Below are 22,910 nucleotides of genomic sequence, written 5' to 3'. Positions count from 1 at the left end.
CAAGGAAGTGGAAGTCTCCTGAACACTCTCCCAGGCTCCAGAAAGCCTAAAGAAAACAGCAGTGTGGGGGAGAGGCAAGGATAAAATGGGGCATAGAGCACAGTGCTGGACAAAGAGGAAAGGCCTGGCCAGAGAAAAGTCTGGCAAAATCAAAGCAAGAGAGGAACAGAAGGGCACAGGACGGGAGGAAGGAGGAAAGCCAGCACCCAAGGCAGGCCGGCCAGCAGGGCCACGGCTGCCACCTGCTGGCCGCACCGGAGGCCCTGGGTGCAGCAGGCGCTGCTCCAAGAGTGTGGAAACCAGGCTCCCAGCCACGGCCCTGCCCCAACTGCGCCATGACACCTGAAAGTCACCTCGCGGTTTATCTGGGTCTTTGTCCCTCCATCTGTAGAACAAATGCATCAGGTTGCACAAAAGTTCTCTTTCTACCCAAAAAGTCTCTGGGCCTCCAGACCGAGGGTGGGGTGGGGAGGCAGCCACCACACCCAGAGCATCCCTCCTCCGCGGAGGAGGCCCCATAGCACCTGGAAATGCCAAGTTCTTCTGAGAGGCCAGGGATCTGTTTTTTAACATGAGATGCCCTGATTATCAAATGTGGGACGACAGTTTAGAATTCTGTAAAATACGTGAGAGTCAGATCAAACATGTGTGAGTGTCTCCAGTTTGCATGCCAGGACTTCCCATCCTGGTGCCTCACTATGGGCCTCAGGAGAAAGTTCTAGGCTACACTAGAGGTGACGGTCAAAGAACATGACCCCAGTTTGTGCCTGAGGAGGTTCTGGAAGGGGCAGTAAGCCCCTCTCATCACCCATTAACCTCGGCAGTGACGGCAAACCCACAGCCACATGTTAAAGTTCTCCCAAGACCGCCGACCTACTGAGCCGCTCACAAGTCATTCTGTACAGACTTGGAAACAAAGCCTTTTCCTTGAGTTATTAGGAATAAAGGGCATGGGCTCAGAGACTCTCACACGGGCCATACTGGTGTCAGGGACACACGTGACACTTTGCAACTGGTACCTGTCATACATTCTTTTGGAAAGTTCTCCCCTATCATGGGGTTACATAGTTTAGAGCCTTAGCTAAGGAACTCAGTGTTAGTAATTACTCCCTAGAATGCCATGAAAGATGTGGTTTCACTAACTACAGAGGGACCTTTAGAACTAAAAATTACTGGCTCAACCACTTCGTTTAATAGAAGAGGACGCTGCACACAGAGGCTGAGGAGGTGGCTGAACATCCCAGAGCTGCCTGTAACAGCCGCGAGGGCTGGTGTGCACGGCCCCCACACCAGGAGCCACCCCTGACGAGGTGGCTGGCGAGCTCCACTGCTGACCTGGTAACCAGCAAGGGCTCAGTAAACATTGTGCTGAACGATGCAAACCGCTGGTATCTATTCCTACCTTTCACTGACTCTCAGAAACCAGCAGGCAGTGCGGGGTGAAGATCAGGAACACATTTGCAAACCAGGAAACCAGGGTCCGGAAGGTTATAAGAGGAGTTCAAAGCACCCTGCTAGGAAGGGGCTGAGCCCGCTGCACATGGCATCACCTGGTCCCTCCGACTAATCTGCACACGACTCACTGCCGCTCTCTGTGGCCCCCTGAGAGGATCCCCTAGGGAAGGAACCTGCACGAGAGCATTTCTCCTGCCTTCACTCATTTGTGGGCATTTCAGCAGAACTGAAGGACCCTCCCGAGAACTGAGCCCGGGGTGCTGGTGCCCCAGGGCAGGCAGCGGCGCACGGCATACCCTGCGATTCTGTACTGGGCTCCGTAGACGCTTCTGTGGCTCCACCTCAGGCCTCCTGCGCCGGGAGCTCCAAGGCTGGGACCTGGGAGCTGGCATCTACAGCAAGTCCTTCAAGAGGGTCTTAGCCACCAACATTGGAGGGTTGACAGTCCCTTGTGATTATAATTATAATTATAATTAACTAAATTTGCTTTCTTTAAAAAAAATGGATAAATGTGGCTCAATATTCAAACAGTCTAAAAGGGCAAAGTCCTTCCCCGCTCCAGTCCCTCCCACACACCTGCCCACTTCCTGCTTTCACCATCTCAGACTCCGCCCCGGAGCTGGATCCAGCCTCTCCCATCTTTTCTGCTTACAGAAGGGGACCCTGAGGCCCTGCCGCAAGTGCGGGAAGCTGGGCGAGGTCTCGTGGCTGAGCAGTATTGGGACTGGATGCCAGAACCACCGACCCTCTCCTGGGCCCCCATCCTGAGCTCACCTCCTGACGCAAACTCCCGCTCACATTCCAGCCCCACAGGGACAGGGACAAGAGCCAGACTTCTCTTCTCATCCTGCTGCCTGGCTGTGGGCAGTAACCTGGGTCTCCAGGAGTGGGGAAGGACAAGCAGAGACACCCGCCCAGGAGTGGAAAGAAACTGCCAAAGAAACTAGGATTTGGAGACAGAAACACAACCTGACCCTGGAAGGGCCATGGCCTTACCTGCCACCAGAAGCAGCTCTTTCTAAGAAAAAGGATAAATAGTGACCCCGGTTCAGTTCCGTGAAGATGGGGTGTTAGGTTCTGAGCTGGCGCTTGATCACACAGGACACCAGCCCCTGTGACAGCACACAAGCAGAGATGGCTGAGCCGCCCGGCGGCCGCCTTGACAGGCAGGGTCTCCCATGCGAGGTTCAAGGGCCACCTTGTGCGACCGAACGTGGCCCTGTCCACTCAGACACGCCAGAGCATTGTGCAAGCAGAGGGCGGGAAGAGGCGGGACAGAGCGAAGCCAGAAGGACCCTGCTATGGAGGCCCCAGGACGTCACAACTAACTGCAGTGTTCTGCAGAAATAGTGACTCCGACGGGCTTGGCATAGAAATCCACAAAAACAGACGATAGCACATCACAGGTTAGACCGATTCTAACACAAAGACATAAAGCTAGAACTGCACAGAAATTTTATTTTAAAAGAAAAAATTAATTTTAAGAGATAAACCTCCAGGAAAATGCTCAAAAAATGGGAAGGGTGGGGTGGGGTGGATTACTATTCATTTGAATTTGTTTTAACTAGGCTTCCCAGGTGGCACCGGTCGTAAAGAATCTGCTGTCAATGCAGGAGACCCAAGAGACGCAGGTTCAGTCCCTGGGTTGGGAAGATCCCCTGGAGTAGGAAATGGCAACTACTCCAATATTTGTGCCTGGAAAATTTCCATGGACAGAGGAGCCTGGCAGGCTACAGTCCATGGGGCCGCAAAGAGTTGGACACGACTGAGTGACTGAGCACATATTAAAAAATTTAAAAATAACAAAACACTGTGGTATTCCCATTTTCTAGATATTTCCTCTTAAAAATGTATATATTACATATAATTATTAAATTGTCAGAGGAAAATTTTTTACATGAAAATAGCCAGTGTCATTGTGATTGTAATTAATGTGCTCACAGCTGAATTAGTATTTAGACAGATGGAGCTGGTGGAAATTGGAACAACACTTGGAGTAAACAGTTTGACAGCATGTTTGGAGAATCAAAATTCTGTCATGACCCTGAAACCAGTAACCTCCCACATGGGATTAAATATAAGAGAGGAATCCAAAAAATCTGGAATGCAAAATACATAAGCGTGTTTATAGTACATATCTGATAAAGCTAAAAACATGCATAGCCAGGTTCTTTGAAAAGTTAAACAAAATTACCGTGTGTGTGTTAGTTGTTCAGTCATCTCCAACTCTTTGCGACCCCCATGGACTGTAGCCTACCAGGCTCCTCTATCCATGGAATTTTCCAGGCAAGAATACTGGAGTGGGTTGCCATTTCCTTCTCCAGGGGATCTTCCTGACCCAGGGATCAAACCCGGGTCTCCTGCATTGCAGGCAGATTCTTTACCACCTGAGCTACCAGGGAAACTGGATCAAATTACCATATGATCCAGCAATTCCATTTCTGGGTATATACCCAAAAGAAGTGAAACCAGTGACTTGACCAGATATTCGTACACCATGTTCACAACAGTATTATCACAACAGCCAAAAAGCAGAAGCAACCCAAGTGTCCACCAGTGGATAAACAGGTAACAAAATGTGGAGTTCCAATAACACTGGGATATTATTCAGCCTTAAGAAAAGAAGAAAATTCTGACATACATTAGAGTATGGATGATATGCCAACCAAAATAAGCCAGTCACAAAAGAGCTGAAACTCTATGAATCCTATTATAGGAGGCTGTTAGATTCAGATTCAGAGAGATAGACCGTAGTAAGGTGATTGGCAGGGGATGGAGGTAGAGGAGAACAGGGAGTGGGTGTTTAATGGGTACAGTTTCATTTGCAGAAGATGATAAAGTTGAGGTAATTTATGGAGGTGATGTGTGTGCAACAAAGTAAATGCTCCTAACACCAAAGAACTGTACACTTAATGATGGCTAAAACAGTAAACTTTATGTTATGTGTATTTTACTCTTCTTTTTTTTTTTTTTTGGCTACAAGGCCAAACTGCCTTCCAGTTAGAAGATAAATAAGTACTGTACTTGTTTATGTACAACATGATGAATGATGTATATAAATACATAAATGATGTGCAACATGATGAAAATAATTAATCCTGCTGTATGTTATATATGGAAATTGTTAAGAGAGTAAGTCCTAAGAGTTTTCATCACATGGAAACAATTTTTCTCTTTATTTAATTTTTTTGTCAATGTAAGATGATGCGGGATCTTAGTTCCCCAACCAGGAATCAAACCTGCATCCCCTGCAGTGAAATCACAAAGTCCTAACCACTGGACCACCAGGGAGCGCTTACCTTTTTCTTTTTTTAATAAAAGAGGACCACGCTACTATTGTTATCTCCCACTGTATGACTTTCACTAGCGTTCTGGCTACAAAGTTGTGTAACTCCTGGTATTTTTAGTGTCCAGTTTTGCAGAACAGGAAGTTTTTTAGGAGCAAGTATTATCGAGTTGCAGCAAGAATGCCTATATAAAGTTTAATTTTCGGGTAGTCAAGTTTTTTCCACCAGTATTACTGAGATATAGTTGACTTACAGCACTGTATGCATTTAAAGTGTACAGCAAAAAAAGTGTACAGCACATTGATCTGACCTACATATACCACTGAAATGATGATCACAATAAGTTTAGTGAACGTTCATCATCTCACATTGACAAAAAATTAAAGAAAGAGAAAAATTGTTTCCATGTGATGAAAACTCTTAGGACTTACTCTCTTAACAATTTCCATATATAACATACAGCAGGGTTAATTATATTCATCATGTTGCACATCATTTATGTATTTATATACATCATTCATCATGTTGTACATAAACAAGTACAGTACTTATTCATCTTCTAACTGGAAGGCAGTTTTAACAGCTTTCATCCAGCTCCCCTCTCCCTTGACCCTTACCCCCACCTTTAGTAACCACAAGTCTGATCTCTTTTTCTATGCGTTTGTTTTTGAAATATAACTGAACCACACTATGTTAGTTCCTGTTACACAACATAGTAATTCAATATTTCTATGTATTTCAAAATGATCACCAGGATAGATCTAGTTAGAATCTGTAACCAACCAAAGATACTACATAATTATTTACTACACTGCCCACATGGTACATTTCATACTGTGACTCATTTGTTTTGCAACTAGAAGTTTGTACCACATATTCTCTCCGTTGATCATTTTCTTTATAATCTTAATTAACTCTTTCTGTCATGCTTAGGATGGCCTTCTCCATCTCAAGATTATTAATATATCCAGCAATATTTACTTCTACCACATTCATAGCTTCATTCTTAACATCTTTGAACCAACTGGATTTCATTGGGTTTGAAGGAGCTACTTCCCTGGTGGATCAGATGGTAAAGAATCTGCCTGCAACACAGGAAATGCAGGTTCAGTTCCTGGGTTGGGAAGAAACTCTGGAGAAGGGAATGGCTACCCACTCCAGTATTCTTGCCTGGAGAACTCCATGGACAGAGGAGCCTGGCAGGCTACAGTCGACAGGGTTGCAAAGAGTCGGACATGGTTGAGTGACTAACACATACACACTTTTTATAATGTATCCAGCTGTACTTTTTATAATGATAACAAACAGAAGCAATAATAATGGCAAATATTTACAGATGCTACCATCTTCAAGTATTTATTTCTACTGACGCATTTAAACCTCCCAACAGGCCTAAGAGTAGAAATTATCATCATCCCCATATTACAGAAGGGGAAACCTAAGGCACAGAGAGGCTAAATAACTGAACCTACAGCACACAGTAAGTATTAGACCTGGTTTTCTAACACAGAGTCTGGACCCAGTGGCCACAGACACCACCCATGCTGCCTCTGACCCTCTGGTCTCACTGATTAAATAATTCCTCTGTATAACTGTCTTTTCTCTAAACTGTCCTCCTCTTCCCAACTTCCACTCCCTTGAGTACTTTGCTTTGAGACTTCTTGAGACAGAGAACATCACTAAACATCACTTTACTTCTGACCCACTCAGAGACTTTTGTCTTCAAACAGGAGCACATCAGACATGACTAATCTTACTTCTGTCCTGCCTCCTGGTGGTTCTACTCTCTTGAGGTTTCATTAATTACCTGTCTTTTGTTTTATAGACTATGTGCCACCAGATTCTTCTTTTTTTTTTTTTTTTTCGGTAATGATTTAGGGCAGAATTTTCTTCACGTGTTGGAAATAGAGGGTGCCAAGCAATGTGCAGGGTGGCCTCCAACTCTGAGTTACCATCACCAATCACCCTTTGAGCTACACAAACACTATCATTTTCTTGTGGGGGGTCATGACGTGAAAAAGAAGGAAACACTGATTTGAAAGGTTCACATTCTATCTTTAAAATTAGACATCTTATCATGCTAGTGGCTTCCCAGCCACCCACACTCTCCCACTTTCCTTAGCCTCCCTTATAGCAAGGTGTGACCAAGAGTGTTAAGCTCTGGTCACTGAGATTTAAGCAGTGGTGTGGCGAGGCTTTTCTAAAGGCTGCCTTCCTAAAGCCTGGAATTTGGACATGACAGCTGAACTTCAGTAGCCTTCTGAGAACGTGAGGTGACTTTGAGGATAAAAAGCATGAGTATGATGGAACTAAAGGACAGGAGAAGACTGGACCTTTGAGGACAGAAGGGTTATACCAGCACTGCAGAGCCTCCCTCTGAACTTCTTTGATGTGAAAGAAAAATAAATCCTGTGAGGTGAAGACACTGTCCTCTGCAGCAAAGCCTAAGACTTACTGATGAAGGTACTTTCCATTAAATTATTAATACTAGGAGATAAATCTGTATTTCTCTCATTATCTGTAGCAAAAATAGGATAATTTGTTTATAGTTCATCTCACTATTCTCAATCCTACCTTGGGTTTTGTTGCTCTAATCTGGGGGTTCAGATCCAATTTCCTGTTTTCAAATTAACTCTTTACACTTACATTTGCTTTCTGATTTCCAAATACGTCACACAGCTGGTATTTATAGTTAGACTCTCTCAGACCCTCACCCTGAGCAGCTGCCAGAGTTCACAGCCCAGTCCTTCTGTCTGTCTGCTCCTTCCCAAAGTCAGCCCTTTACCAGGGGACAACGGAAGTCAGTTAGCATAGGTGATAAACTTTGAGAGAAAGAATTATGTGCCAAATCACAGAGACTTTACTAATAGAAGAAAATTTTGTGATCCCAAAATACCTACTGTGCCTCTACCATTCAGTGCAGTAAACTGCTTTATTGTTCATCTAAATTAACTTCCTGAACAGGAAATTCTGTTTATAAATGAACAATGGTTACTTTTTCAAAACACCACATGAGATCATGTGGATATTAAAAGACTTCAAACTCATCCCTCAACAGTTCACTGCAGCCTGATAACAAGCGGTTAAAATAGATAAAACGGTAAAACCTGGGCAGGAAACAACTCCGTGTTACTGGAACCAGGTTTCAAACCAACACAAACATAAATTCAAAACGTATTAATAGAAAATTACAAAGGGTGACTTTTTACAAAGCAGAATACAAATAAAGAAATATAAGTGTTATTAAATATAATAAAGGAAAAAATTTTTAAGTTATCTCATCAGGTGACATCGGTATGGTCGTCATGAGCAGTTAAAGTTTCTGTTAAGTGTGCACTTGAATAGCACAGATGACTACTCAAGAAGAGCTCTTGCTCTGCTCTCCAAGGCCAGGGATGAGCAAAGAAAAACAAGGACAGCAGGAACCAAGAAGGGAATTCCTGAAAGCTTATTAAAAATGCAGCCCCACTGGGGGACATGTGAGTGTATTGGTGGGTGACAGCTATGGGGCATGGAGTGTCTTTTTAAGGCGATGGAAATGTTCCAAAATTGACTGTGGTGATGACTGCACAACTCTGTGAACATACTAAAAACCATCAAATTATATGCTATAAATGGGTGAATTATATGGTATGTGAATTCTATCTCAATGAAGCGGTTACTCACATACAAAAAAATGTAACCACAAAGAATGTTTAAAAAGGTTACTAGGCAGACCTACCATCTTTGGACACATCTCCAAATCTTCCACCAAACATTGTTCATAAAAGATGCATCTGAATCTACCTTCCCCACCTTCCCCACCATTCTAGGAAAGCCCAAGGAATTTCTAATACCCTTCCAGCCATTTCTACTGAAAATGGGTCAAGCAAAATGAGAGCTCATGCTTAAAAACAATAAGCTCTGGCGGCCCGGAGAATCCAACAATATGGACCAACTGTTCATGGCTTAACAATGCTGAGTGGGTTGGGTATTACTGGACCCACCAGAAGCCCTTTGAATTTATTTATTTATTTGGCTTCTCAACTAAAAAGGGATATTTCTCTCTTGTTAAGATGACATCCTGATACAGATCAGGGCTTGAAGGTGTAGACCAGGAGTCCACCAACTACGGTCCACTACAAAATTCAGTCCCCTGTCTGTTCTTATAAATAAAAATTCCACTGGAACAGAGCTATACCAGTTCCTTAGGGTACCGTCTGTGGCTGCTGTCAACTACAACAGAGACCACAGAACCAACAAACCTAAAACATTTACTCCCCGGCCCTTTAGGGAGAAGTATGCTAACCCCTGGCTCTAGGCCATTGGAATCTACATCCTTCCCCCACCCACACCCACCCAGTTCCCTAGCCCAGCAGAGCTAAGAGACTGTGCCAAGGGCTTAAAGGTCAGTGATACCATGGGGTTTTCCTGAAGACCACCTACATGCCTCTGCCATTCAAGGCCACTCCTGCTACCTGAGGATCCTCTAAAACCCAGGCTGACCTTCCCTCACTTCCCACCCTTGCTATGGCTCATCGTGAATAAAGTATCATTTCACAACTCTGTGACCTTGAGCTGGGCCATGGAACTTCCCTTGGCCAGTGGAATGTGAGTGGACATCATTTACTGCATGTCCAGTCGGAGGCTCTGAATATCCCTGTGTGGTTATATTTGTCCCCTTGAGCTCCTGCTCTCTGCCAGGAGAAGAACATGGCCCTAGAGAGCTGCCGCCCTAGGGCCAGACACGTGGAACAGAACTGAACTGAAGCCCAGGCATGGAAACTAATGACCAGGAATAAGTGTTGCAGTAGCCACTCTAGAATTGGGAGTTGTTTGTTACCCAGTATTTCTACAACAAAGCCTGACTAATACATACCCAATTTAAAATCGTGTCAAGTACGGCCACTGATAACTAGGAGGATGATGTTTACTGCATAGGGCTGAAATTCCATCACCATCAGGATCTCCTAACAAGCAGTCTAAGCAAGAAAGATGTGGCCATACTGGGCTTTCACAATACCCTCTCTTACAAAAACAACTTCTGGAACTAACTCCAGCAAAGAGCAGATGGGAAGAGAATAAAGGTGGGACAGACCAAGGCAGGAGAAGGGATAGGGGCAGATTTCTTCTGTTATACACATCTAAAGTTGGCAGTCCTATCTGTCATACTCTTGAGACAATTAACTCCTCTTTCTTCCATTCCCTTTCAAAAGTTGCAAACCGCGGGTTGCTGCAGGTGTCTGGTCCCAAGATTAAGGCTGCCACTCCTGCCGCTAGTGCTTCCCTGACCCACTAGGTGGCGCTGCATCTGCACCCGGTAGGCTTGCACTCTCCCTCAGGTCCCAGACAAAGGAGAGATCAGAATACTTTCAGGCTTTCTACAAATGTAGACTTGACCCTTCCCATTTCTACTCACCACAAACCCCTACTTAAATAGAACTGAAATAGCATTGAGTAATGGAGTTCAAACCTGAAGTTATGACAACCTGAGTTGTCTGTTGTGAGGTTTTTTCAATACAGAAAAAAAAAATTAGAGTAATATTTATCAGATACACTGAAATCTAACATGTTGGATTGGGCATGAGAACAGAATTTCTACCAAAAGAGAAGGGAGGTCAGGGTCCCCCTACCCATCGGCTTTGCCTCCTCATCATCTTTCTAACCATTAATCTGCAAGACTTTCCCTCTCTCCCGCCGAGAACATGATCCAGGTGCATGGTCCACCACACAGATCAAAATCCAGCTAGGGCTGAAAACCGCCTGGAAGAGGACCATTCGAGTCTCACCCTGAGCTGACTCTCTGGGGATCTGGGCTTTGTGCTGGCATTCTCTCGCTCCTCCAGCCACACTAGTTCATTTTCTTCCATCTGTCTTTCAAACTCCTTGCTCATTTGCGACTCACACTACGCCCGGCGTGTGCTCACTTGTCTACTGTCCAGTCCCTCCACCCGTGGCCTCGGATCCACAGTCACCTTCCCCACCGTGCCCATCACCTCCCAGGCAGACACCATTCAACTCCCCACCTCTCCTCTCCTGGAGGATCCCCTCCTGGATCACACCCCCGGTCCTCCCAGCTCTCCAGCCCTCCACTCTGTGACCCCTCCACCGCCTCTGCCCATCAGCTTCATGCCCACAGCCCTTCCTCTCTCTGAGGTAAGTTCGTGGCATCCACAGGACAAAACCCAATTCTGCACAAAAACAAATGGTCCACCTTACTCTGCCCTGCAGCTGGGCTGGGCGGGTCGAGGGGAGGAATTACAAAGCACGATGGGCAGACAGAGCGCCCTAGAATGTCGTGGGCTCCCAGGCTCACCACCCCATGTCCTCCTCCAGCGTGGTGCCCACAGAGGCCCTCAGGCACCAGGGACAGAAGTGAGATGGGCTGGAGAGGGTCTGAAGCAGCCTCTCCCTGGACAGTAAACTAGGGTAACAAAGCCTCTGCATAGCTTCCAGGTGCCTAGAGCAGGAGGGGCTCTCTCTCTCCTCCTCTCCCAGAGGTTGGTGGTTCCCTCCTGAGGACTCCCAGAACTCCTAGCCCGCAGGCCTCTTCTTCACTCCACTTCCCTCTCTGCCCAATTTACCTCCATCCAAGAATTCAGAAGGCTTCCTTGGTAGCTCAGCTGGTAAAGAATCCTCCTGCAATGCAGCAGAGCCCAGTTCGATTCCTGGGTCGGGAAGATCCCCTGGGGAAGGGATAGACTACCCACTCCAGTATTCTTGGGCTTCCCTGATGGCTCAGACGGTAAAGAATCCACCTGCAATGCAGGAGACCTGGGTTTGGTCCCTGGGTTGGGAAGGTCCCCTGGTGGAGGGCATGGCAACCCACTCCAGTATTCTCGCTTGGAGAATCCCCAAGGATAGAGAAGCCTGGCGGGCTGCAGTCCATGGGGTCGTAAACAGTCAGATACAACCAAGCAACTAAGCACAAGAATTCAGAAGACGTCCTGCATGGGCACTGCAGGCAGGGTGAGCGGAGGCCCTCTCTGCTCCATCCTCTCACCTCCAAGGTATTTCCAGTTAAATCCCGGTGTTTCCCAATGAGCAGTCCAAAGCCCTTCATTATCATGGAAAGCGTGTTACCCAGACATAATAGGGAAAGGGGCCAGCTTTACAACAGGCCAACTTCACCCCCTCCACAGGCTGGAAAACACCAAAGAACATTAACCCCACATGGCCTGTAACCTGTTGTCTCTACCCAAGAGGTCCTGAGTCTTGGCCAACCTAGATCCACCTCAATTGTAAAAAACTTTCTACAAAGGGGAAAAAAAAAAAGAACTGTGTCTGTGTTTATGAAGTAGAGGACGGGAAGAACTGGGAAAGGAGAGGAAAGGAGAAGGGAGGAGAAACAGGTGGCAAGGAGGAGAGAAGAGGGGTGGGAGGAAAAAGAGATGGAGGGAGGGAAGGGGACGAAGTGGGGAAAGGAAGAGAGAAGAAAAGGGGGTAGAAAAAGAAAACTGAAAATGAAAGTTCTCCAAAAGCACCATCTGGAACGAGAGAGCCCACTGGCCTCAGTCTCTATGGCGTTCCCTGTTCTGCATATGAGACCTCTTATGTCTGGCTTCTTTCACCTCGCACGTGGCTTCCAAGTGCTATCCATGCTACATAGCTATATCAGTACTTCATCCCTTTTGACCCCTGAATCATACCCCATGGTATGAATATATGGCATTTTGTTTATCCAATCATCAACTGATAGACATTTGGGTCTCCTTTCTGGCTACTGTGAATAATGCTGTTTGGAACACACATATAAAGTTTTGTGTGGACTTATGTTTTCATTTCTCTTGGGTACATAACTTGGAGAAAAACTGTTAAGTCATGAGCAGCTACTATGTTTAACCTGAAGAACCACCAGACTGCTTTCCATGGTGCAAGCTTTGGGGAAGTTTGTTACACAGTGACAGATAACTAACACAAGAGAATTAAACAAAGTTAGACACAAGAGGCATTGAGGACAGTGTGAAGCACATAGTAAGCACTCTATCAGTGTTAGCTACTATTATCAGAGTACTTTTCCACCACAGGGCCTTTGCTCATGCTATCTTCAATGTGTGGATTGCTCCTTCCCTCTCTTCCTCTCTGCTGAACCTACACAGCCTTCAGATTTCTGCCTAAATATGGCTTTCCTACAGGAGCCTTCTTAGAAATGCCACTTCAGAAATCCCCTTTACATAATCTCTAAGCACCCTGTACTTCTGTGAATATTGGACATAGTCATAGTTAAATAGTAATTTGTGTAACTATTTTCAAGACATTTTTTCCTCTTCTGAAATATAAAAGAATCTCACCCTGGCATACCACCCTACCCTCTGTACACACAACAGAATCTCCAAAATACCTCTTAAAGGCCAACAACCCACTAGAAAAATGAGCAAAGATAAATGGGCTGCTCAAAAATGAGCAGGCTGTTTGCAGAAAATGAGACAAAAGAGAAAGGAGGAACAGACTCATTCATAATTAAGAAGAAACAAAATAAGATGAAATACCATTTTGTATGACTATCTGATTAACCACGATGAAAATGGTCGATCAAACCCAAAGACCCCCGCCTCCCCACATGGATGCTGGGCACTTAATAGGTGCAGGCTCTTTGGAGGGCTATGCTGTAATGCACACCAAATCCTAAATTGTTAGCCCACAGACATGTGAAATAAGTGACCCAAAAGACATACATGCAAGAATGTTGTTCCTGGGGGCACTGTTAAAAAGCAAACACTGGAAACAAAGCAACTGTCAAGAGAGGATTGACAAAAACAGTGGCTCATTCTTGGCCGCTGAGAGGCCAGTATGGTTAACTGCCCTTAGAGCTAATACCTGCACAACAAGCCCATCCACAGGGGCGGCGCATGCCTGCTCACTACACACTCTAATGAGGCCAGGTCCATGAAGCTACGAACAGAACTCAGGCACCATCATTTTACTTTAGTTGCTCTTTTACATTACAATAAGGCATTCCACTGTTACTTCTAAGATGATGTATTTAGAAGGATTCATTACCTATTAATTTCTGGTTAATAAAGGAGGAATTGCACAATGCTTGTTACCAAAAAAAAAAAAAAAAATTTATGTCTGAGAACATAAATAAATGGAAGATGATAATGATACAGCCAAACAATGAGCAACTATGAAGTCATTTCAAAGCATAAGGCAACATCCTGTGTACTGCAATGAAGCAATCATAATATTGTTAATTTTTAAAATGCAGATTAGGGTATACGGTACGGTCCCATTAGTGTATTTTCAGAAAAAAGAATTAGGTGCATAAAAATTTACTGGAATGATTTTTTAATGGTTAAACTGTACAGATGGAAGGGTGATTGCTTCTCTACATTGACTATGCTTTGGTACAATTTTGAGTTTTACTATTTGCATGTGTTATTTTTATCATTAAAACTCTCCTTAAATGAACTTAATAGAAGAGAAAAACACACAATGAAGGAGGTTAAATAGGGTCAGAAAACAACACTGTTGGGTCCAAACCCCAAGGATGCCTGGTTTACATGAGAGGACAGGTCTCCCCCCTCTGCACCTCCTTAAAGATGAGGGTGATATCAGTCCCTGCCCGGCAGGGTTGTGCTGAGAACAAAGTGAGTTTCCAGAGCAGTGCCTGGAAAGCTGCCAGGCACAGAGCAACTACCCAGTAAGCGTCAGCCTTTGTTAGGATCTGTGATGGCTAATTGTCAACCAGACTGAGCCGTGGGGTACCCAGATATTTGGCCGAACATTATTCTGGGTTGTTTCTGTGAGGGTGTTTTTGGATAAGATTAAGCTTTAAGTCGGTAGACTGGGTAGAGCAGATTCCCCTCCGTGATGTGGGCGGGCCTCATCTAATCCATAGAAGGTCTGAATAGAACAAAAAGGCTGACTCTCTCTAGGGTAAGACAGAATTCCTCCTGCCTGACTGCCCTCCAGCTGACATCAGCTTTTTCCCACCTTTGGACTCAAACTGAAACACTGACTCTTTCTAAGCTGTTAGTGATCACTCAGTCATATCTGACTTTTTGTGATCCCACGGACTGTAGCCCACCAGGCTCCTCTGTCCGTGGAATTCTCCAGGCAAGAGTACTGGAGTGGGTTGCCATTCCCTTCTCCAGGGGATCTCCCTAACCCAGGGATTGAACCTGGGTCTCCTGCATTGCAAGCAGATTCTTTACCATCTGAGCCACTGAGCCTGCTAATCTCTGGACTGGAATTACACCACTGCCTCTCCTGGGTCTCCAGCTTGCCAGCTATATATCTTGGGACTTGTCAGCTTCCATAATTGCATAAGCCAATTCCTTAGAATATGATATATAAACATATATAATATATAATAAAAAAATATCCTGTTGGTTCTGTTTCTCAGAAAAGCCCTAACACAAGATCTATGAAATTTGATTTGTTCCAAGTCCAATTACAGCTATAAAGTTCCTGTTCATGATAGTTTCTGCTTGATTTGCTCAAGTTTGTCTGAGGTCAAGATCAGAGGTCAGAGAAGAAAGTCAAGGTTCTCTGGGCCATGAGTCCCAGAATCACCAGTGAACTGTGTGACTGGGTGAACATTCAAACCCACCTGCGAGCCACACCCAGCACTCTCTCTTGTTGAATCCCTTCCAGGTCCCTACAGCAAACCTCAGCAGAGGGTCACAAAAGGATGCTGAGGACAGAGGCTCGTGTCTGGCCCTTCCAGTCCCCCTAAAGAGCAGCTCGAACACAGCGTGTGTGAAGGGACAACTGCTCTGATACTTGCAAAACAAACCAAAGTAAATCCATTATGAAAACCCCGAACCTAAAGGAACACCCTTAGGAATGCTATTTGCGGCTGGGGGACTCAATGTACTGAAGCCCTTGCAAAGCACCCCTGATCAAACCTTTAATAACACTACTCTTTATTTTTTATTTTATTTTTTAATTTGGCCACACCACACAACATGTGGATCTTCATTACCGCACAACTAGAGATCAGACCCGTGGGCCCAGCATTGGAAGTGCAGAGTCTTAACCACTGGAATGCCAGGGAAGTCCCTTTATTTTTTAATTTTAATTTATTATTTGTCAGTTTCCTAAAACAGTTTGAAACGGGCAAAGACTAACACCAATACATCAGATACATTAAAACTTGTCTCAAATTCAGAACAAAAATGAATTATGAAGATAGGAATATATCAGGCATCTGTAACTATAGCCTGTCAATCACGTCAGGACTCTTACTAATAATTTTAACTAAATTTTACAGTACATGGCAAAACCCTGTCTGATAAATATTCTACCCACTCACTTAAGGATGAAGAATGGAGGAAAAGCAAGGTCAGCAAGTTTAAAAGACAAAGGTGAATGTTTTGTGTTTTGCTGAAGATTAAGTGTTAGCTCTAAAATGAGCACAACAGGGCCCTCCTCCTGCACTGCACTTGCAAAAACAAACCAACTGCTAAACCGGGGCCATTCAACTGAGAAAAGCAAAGATCATTTCTAAGTTATGAATTCGGAAAGAGACGTGCAGTTCCCTAGATCCTAATTCACATTTTCTCACTCTGTGAAAGAAGGGGTGTTTCATCGTCCATTTTTTTTCTGTTTCATTTAGCCAAGTAAGTACCATTAACATTATACGTTTTCAATGGAAAACACAATAAAAATTTTATACTAGACAGGAATTGATAAGAGACTTCACATTTAATTCATAAAAGACGTCCATAATATTTTATTTGAGCATGTTTTCAGAGGTTAAGTCACCAAGTCTGATGGCTTAAATTGGTGACAGAAAAGGAACAAGTCTGAAATGGTGACCCTGCAATGACAAGGACACCCAGGCAAGACAGTCCCCATGAGCATAGCGGGAGCAATCCTGGCCGGGCCACAGCGAGTCGCTTCCACCTCTGCCCGCCTCCAGGGCTCTGAGGGGGAGACCAGCTCTCACCTGTGGACACCATCAGAAGGCTGGCCTCAGGTAGCTGCTAGTTGAACAGAATGACTGGCCAAGCCTGAAGATATTTCAAATACACACACACCACAGCATCTTTATAATCTCCCATCCAGAGTTCTCATATGTCTTGAAACCTACAACTGAAAGGCACAAGAAGAGCTCACACTTCCGAGAAACTCAGTGGTGTGTGGTCCCAGACAGACAGTGAGTAACAGCGTACAGACAGGACGGCAACTAGACGCACCAACTGTCGGACTCCGATCAGCTTAGAGGAAGTGAGAAGTGTTAGCCCCACAGCATGAGACAAGCCAGAGCAGAACCGATTAGCAAGCTCGCCATCACTGGGGTGTGGACGGGAGGAATAGGATCAAGCACATTTAATACAGAGGGGAAAAAAGAAAACTGAGGGTAGAAAAAGAGGAAAGGATGGGGGGAGACACTGTCTGCCTGGGTTCCTCACCTTCTGAAAAATCCCTTGCTGACCCAGACACCAGATGAGGCTTTAAGAAACCAGGATAAGACACAGGGTCAGGAAAATCACAGAGGAGGAGAGGCCAGAGGGGACCCTGGAGACCTTGGTCAGCCGCTTCAGACAGTTTCGAAGGGCAAGGTGGTGGGAGTCCAGAAGCCTGGTCCCAACTCAGACGCGCTGCTCATGGCCCCGTGGGGGTCATCCGCCTCTTCTGAGCCTGGATGAGGGACTGAGAAGGGGGTGAGCGGCTTCCAAGGTCCTTCCACTCTGCATGTCAGCAAGTCAATATCGCAATTTCCCATCCCCGGTCCAAGGACAACCTGCCAAGCTGAACAGACAGGAGAGAAACAACTTCTCCTGCAGCCTTTCGGCTCTCTGGCCACAATCTTCACAAAGAAAAGCACAGTGGACATGCCGGGCAAACACACTCACCACATGAGCTTGTCCGAATGAGCCTGCCTGGGCAGAGTCCTGGCAGAGGCTGGGCCCTCATGGGCTGCCCAAACTGAAACACCAAGGCCATGTGCAGAAAGAAACTCCAGCGGCCGTTCAGAGTGAAGAGCGATCCTCCATTAGCACCCAGCCTGGGCAGCACCTCAGCACAGCCACCTTCTGCACCTACTCAGCATTTCTCTGAGTTTGCTTGTTGGGACAAATCCTAAGACTGTGCTCTGCCCTGGAAGCACAATGGGTTACGTAACTCCAGGCAGCCTGGGCACCCTGTCGGCTCATCTCGTTAAACCACCCCAAACCGAAAAAAGACGCACCCCAAAATGTGATATCCCTGGGGAGGGAGAGAGAGGGAGAGCGGGGCTTTGTGCTGGGCAGTTTGGCTTTGCCTAAAAATTAGAGAGGAACAAAAAGCCTGTTGTTCATCTCAGCGCTCCCTGGGAACCGGGGGTGGCATGGATTTATCTGAGGCTGGATGCCAAGCGGTCTCCCAGGACTGCACTTGGCAAAGCACTTGGAGTCCACATATGTGGACTCAGTGATACTCAATAGGGTTTTCTGTTTTGTCTTCCTCCCAAAGGCCAACATACAAAGCTTTAACCTGAGCGTGTTCTGCATTGCCTGGCTGCCTTAAGCACGCAACAGTGGCTGTGTTTACACTCTTGTTTACCAAGCCTCTGCCAAACGTGACAGCACTGAGCTGTTTCTCAGCTGTCCCAGGGCACCTGCTACGGATGTTCCAGCAAAGAGCCGCCAGCTACCACGCCCCAAAGGGTTTGACGTTTCAGCACTGCCATTCTGCCATTACTCTGCCCTCGTGTGTCATGTTCGAAGTGAAACTACTTTAACAAGTGAAACGCTTCCTGGATTTTACTGGCAAAATGCCACTAGGATCCCAGTGGTGAGCTTATGTGTTCAGACAAATGAAAATGCAGTTGGGACACTGCCTCCTCTGAGAAGCCCTCCTTTCCCCTTCAAGGCTCAGCCAGGCACCCTCCTTGGTGCTTATCATTGGTCTAACCATGCTACATAGCCTATTTCTACTCGCTCATCTGTCTCCCCAACTGGACTGTATTCCTGGCGGAGGTGGGGCAGGGAACATGTATCTTGGGGTCACAAGCTACAGAAAGCCCCGCCCCTTAGAGCTCAGGGATCTTCAGCGGATGCCGAGCCTTTCCTGATATAGTCCTTTACTTGCAAAATAGGGACAACATTCCCCACTTCATGGGAATGTAGTAATAATTAAATGACACGTTTCATTCGCTTAGCAAATAGTTACGGAGTAATGGCCACATGCAGGTGCTCTTTCAGTCATGAGACTCAAGGATGCACAAAATCCTTGCCCTTGCCTTTGTGATTACCCTAGTAGTAGTGTCTATTTAACTGCAAGTTTGGTCAACAAAATGCAACCATGTAGTAGCTCATGGCTAAATCTGGGGAGGAAGCTAAAGCAGGTAAGGGAGATGGGGAAAGGGGTAGACCATTCTCTCTGCAGGGGACTCACTAAAGGTCTCCAAGGAAATGCCATTTGGAGAAAGTACAGTAGGAATCAGGAGGCCACCTGTGGTTAAGGCCACCCAGGAGCTGGGCAGCAGCAAGAACAAAGGCCCTGAGGTGGGATGTTCTGGGTCTGTTCAAAAATTAGTGAGGAGGTCAGTGTATCTGGATTGGAGTGAGCTGAAGAGGAGATGGGTCATAAGGGCACAGGAAATCCTGTCACTTAAGCCATGGTCAGAAGGGAGCCAAGGAGAGGTGTGGAGCATAAGAGTTAAGCCATCTGACTTTGTATTTAGAAAGTCACTCCTTTGGATAGGCAGAGACTGGACTGCACAGAGGCAAGCAAGGAAGCAGGAGGCCCAGTCAGGAGGCCACTGCAACAATCTGAGCGTGAGATGAAGGTGGCTTTGACCAGTTACTGTTGGGGCTGGCGAGAACCAGTCAAACTCTGGACACACTATGAACCATGAGTCACTAGACTTCCATGTGAACCAGGGTAGGACAGAGATACAGAGATCACGAGTGCCTCCAAGGCTTCTGGCCTGAGCAGCTGAAAGGGTAAAAGGACCATTTGGAAAGACTGCAAAGAAAGCAGGTGGAGGAGGGAACCAGGAGTTCACTAAAGGCCAGGTTAGTCAGAGAAGCCTATCAGGCATCTATCCCAGTACAATGCTGTGTGTGGAGTCAGACCGTCACATCTGGCCTTCAGGGGGAAAGTCCAGCGTGAGGACAGGCACTGGGCAGTAGTCAGTGCAGAGGCAGGTTCTAACTCCTGGCACCTGGGTGAGATCACTTAGGGAGTTGCGGACCCAGGAGAGAGAAGAGCTGAGCCCCGGGGCTTCCCAGGTTCCCGGAGAGGAGCAGCCAGCCAGGTCAGGACCCAAAGCCAAGGGAGGACCACATTTTCAGGAGAAGGGGGTGGTCGGCAGTGTCAACTCCTGCCGAGAAGGCTGAGGACAGACTGCCGAACTGCATGAGGCCATCAGTACTGGGGGTACGGTGGGGTCTAAGCCTGTGCGTAGTGGACGCATGAGAAAACAGGAGAAAAACCAGAGTCAGCAAACCAAAGAGCAGAGACAGGGATGCTGGCTGTGGGGAAAAGAGCAAAGAAGGATTCCTCTTAAGAAGGAGGATGTGGTCACCTGTTTTTGCGCTAATAGGAGAGATACAGGAGCGAGGAGAAATGGATGGTGTGGTAGAGACAAGACAGGTGCTGGACATGTGTCCTTTGGGGGCCAGGCAAGTAGCAGGAGGATTCAGCACACAAGTGGAGGAAGGGCTCGGCACCCAGGGGTTCAGCTGGGATCCCCGGCATCTCCACGCCCCTCTTACCCAGGAAGCTTTTGACACGGGGTGGGGTGGAGTGGGGTCCTCAATGCTTAACTGGTGAGAAAACAGTGAAAACCAACTGGAAGCAAATCTGCATATCTGAAACTGTCAACGAACATTATTTCCAATAAGAGTGTGAAAGCAAACAGTGCAGACAAGGTGAGACCTGGGCAGAAACTTCGATAAAAATGCAACTGGATGTATCACGATGCTCCTCACTGCTGTTCCGCACACCAGCCCACACCGTTCCCACTCACGGCCCCTCTGGGGCTGGCTCCAAACACTTGTCACGAGGACCCCTCAAGGAAAGAGACAAGTCAGAGCTCCATTACAATGTGCCTGAACAGCAGGTGTTGCCAATGCACTGGGTAGGTGGGGGCGGATCACCCTGTTCCCAGGACACTGGGAAGGTGTGACTGCCCCAGGCGTCTGTAAGAATTTGAACTTGACGGTGTGCACAGGGCCCTGCAGGGAGTTGCCCACCGCGGCAGCCCACAGCACCATGGCGTGTTATTTTCATTACACCTATTTTACGTCGGAAGAAACAGAGCCTCAGGGAGAGGGGCAAGGGACCAAACCACCCTGAGCGCCGCTACGGGCCGGGCGCACTGCTCAAGACTCGGTGCTCCCATCTCTAACCTTCAGGACAATTCTGTTACATGGTGTCTTCATCTCAGACAGTTCAGTTCTGGAAGGCAGGCCTCACAACCCCAAAGCTGAGACTCTTTGCCTTCTGGTGGTCTCTCCTCAACCTCCAGGTCCCTCCCCTAGACACCCTCCTGCAGCCCCACCATTCCCCAGTCCTCACTGACCCCCCCATCCCCGGCAGGGAGAGGCCCCCTTACCGGTGATGGTGCAGGCATCTCGGTACCCTCTGCAGCTGGGCGCATCTTCCACGGCCTCGCTCACATAGTGCTCCTCGGGGATGCCCAGGCCGCAGGCTAGGACTGCATGGTTGCACGCCTCCGAAGGGGGCACAGAGTTGGCCAAAGCGTCGTCGTGCAGAGCTGTGGCGTCCAGCTTGGCAGGTTTCACGGGGAGGTGCCCACTGCCATCGGCGGCCCCGCTGCCGGAGTCTGGGGCAGTCGGGCAGACAGCCCCCAGGAGGTCTGGCACAGTGGCAGTGGCTCCTTACGGGGAACCTAAGGGACAAGCCAGAGAGAGGAGCATGGTGACTTAGAAGCTCTGAAAAAAATGAACAAAATCTTCAGAAAATAAGAGCCCCAAGATGACGAGTGATCACATTGCAAATTCTGTTTTCTTCGAGCCAAGGTATTTCCAATTGAATTCTTCAGTTCTGATAAAGAATTGCAAGTGAAGTTCTATTCAACCACTCAGGGACCAATACAGACTGAAATACAGGGTGTGTGGCTTCATTTACTAACTGAAACCTGTCTGAAAGCAGCTCTAAGCATATAGACAGACTGGACCACAGCTAAGATGAGGGCACCCACCCTGATATGGGGCTCCCCAGATGGCTCAGTGTAAAGAAATGCCTGGCAGTGCAGGAGACGTGGGTTTGATCCCTGGGTCGGGAAGATCCCCTGGAGAAGGAAATGGCAACCCACTCCAGTATTCTTGCCTGGGAAATCCCATGGAGAGAGGGGCCTGGTGGGCTACAGTCCGTGGGGTCACAAAAGAGTTGAACATGACTTTGCAACTACACAACAACAACCCTGAAATGACCATACCCAGGCCACTTGGCAGCCACACGGAGTGTGGGAAGAGCTGTGTGTGAGCATTCTGCACAAGACACAGATCCATCTCTCTGTGTTTGCTCAGTCACCCAGCGAGTGTCTGACTCTTAGTTCAACTCTTACCAGTCTCATTTTACAGCTGAAGGACAAGGGTCCTCAGAGAGGTTCAGAAGTTTCCAAAGGTCACAGAACCAGGTGTGAACTAAGAAAAGTGATAGGAACTCCATGGGAAAATGATCCTAGGCACCTGGTCACTACCCCTCACTCCACTGTATGCAGACATTTCCAAGACTTCACACGGGGTTCAGGAACAAAGCAGTCGCAGCCCTGGATGCTCTCTGGCTCTGGCCAACCCTGGCACAGCAAGCAAAAGGCTTCTTTCAGGCAGAGGAAACAAACAAGGCTTAAGCAGAGTGAGGGTGGACGGCCCTGAGAGATGAAAGCGCCTCTGTCTTACTCAGTTCTACTTGGGGAGCCTGCGGGAAGGAGAGATTTTTCTTAGCAGAGGAGTGAGAAATTCTGCAACCAGGTCAAAATGTCAGCAAGAGGGGCCAGGAAACAAAGCAGGAAAAAAGAACGCAAGCAGGCCAGTGGTTTTGCATTTGAGCTGAGGGGGTTCTCCTGCCTCTTGCTGGGGCCCCTTGGCCCAGGTGCCCTGCCTCACTCTTCTCCACTCGTGGTCCACAATTCCGGCCCCCAGGCTGTCAGAAAAGACTGGAGTTGCTCAAGCCTAATCCAGTTTGCTGTCAACAGAAAACATATATGCATGTTCCTACAATTTCCTTCTTCTCCAGCATGGGATTTTTCTACAGCTCAGAACTTGAGCTAAAACCCCCCCAGAG

At 47.0% G+C, this 22,910-nt stretch overlaps 1 protein-coding gene across 3 annotated transcripts in view; it reads right to left on the bottom strand.

Annotated features, from left to right (window-relative positions):
• Window positions 1–21,459, bottom strand: part of TRAK1 (trafficking kinesin protein 1) — a 99,031-nt gene extending 77,572 nt beyond the window's left edge. For all 3 annotated transcript variants that reach the window (XM_061127859.1, XM_061127860.1, XM_061127861.1), the window contains exon 1: window positions 21,217–21,459. The gene's annotated coding sequence lies outside the window, so the exon portion shown is untranslated. The remainder of the gene's footprint in view (window positions 1–21,216) is intronic.
• Window positions 21,460–22,910: the final 1,451 nt, after the last annotated feature.

Source organism: Dama dama, chromosome 24 (assembly GCF_033118175.1).
Source record: "Dama dama isolate Ldn47 chromosome 24, ASM3311817v1, whole genome shotgun sequence".
Classification (NCBI taxonomy): Eukaryota; Metazoa; Chordata; class Mammalia; order Artiodactyla; family Cervidae; genus Dama; species Dama dama.
This window is presented reverse-complemented; position numbering and strand designations above follow the sequence as displayed.